The 733-nt window shown below is 41.5% G+C and overlaps 1 non-coding gene across 1 annotated transcript; it reads right to left on the bottom strand.

Moving 5' to 3' along the window:
- Positions 1-356: 356 nt before the first annotated feature.
- Positions 357-463, bottom strand: LOC112861766 (U6 spliceosomal RNA). The gene has a single exon (XR_003223667.1). It is a non-coding gene; the product is annotated as a U6 spliceosomal RNA (small nuclear RNA).
- Positions 464-733: the final 270 nt, after the last annotated feature.

Raw genomic sequence — 733 nt, 5'->3', positions numbered from 1 at the left:
CTGTTACCGTATGTCTTTTGATTGGATCACTGAGACCATTGACATTTAGAGTGAGTACTGAAAGATATGAATTTATTGCCATTATGATGCTTGTAGAGTTGGAGTTTCTGGTGGTGTTCTCTGGTCCTTTCTAATGCTTTGTTGCTTTTGATATATATATATATATATTTTTTTTTTCATCTTTTTTCCCCTCAGAGAGTCCCCCTTAAAATATCTTGCAGGGCTGATTTAGTGGTCACAAACTCCTTTAATTTTTGTTTGTCTGGGACACTTTTTATCTCTCCTTCTATTTTGAATGACAGCCTTGCTGGATAAAGAATTCTTGGCTGCATATTTCTCTGATTCAGCACACTGAAAAAAATATGGAACACTCCACGAATTTGCGTGTCATCCTTGTGCAGGAGCCATGTTTATCTTCTCTGTAGCGTTCCAATTTTAGTATATGTGCTGCCGAAGCGAGCACAAACCAGTCATGACTCTTAAGGGAAGTGAGTTTTCGTCGTTTGGGAACCCAGGCCCCACTAGAACCCAGGTTCTAGTTCTTTACAGCCCACCAGCCAATGGAGAAAAAGAGAGAGGAACACATACTGGAAGTAAGAGCTGGATTGAAAGCAGCACACATCCCTTCCACGCACTTTCTACTGGCCAGAACTTACTCGTAGGACCACATTAGCTTCCTGCTAAGCGTTTTGCCAGGGAAGTAAAGAGCTCATGGATTTTGGTGAGGACCAAC

The sequence above is a fragment of the Puma concolor genome, chromosome A1 (genome assembly GCF_028749965.1).
Source record: "Puma concolor isolate L17-30 chromosome A1, mPumCon1.1.hap2, whole genome shotgun sequence".
Taxonomy (NCBI): domain Eukaryota; kingdom Metazoa; phylum Chordata; class Mammalia; order Carnivora; family Felidae; genus Puma; species Puma concolor.
Note: the sequence above shows the minus strand (reverse complement) of the source record. Positions and strands in the feature narration are given on the sequence as shown.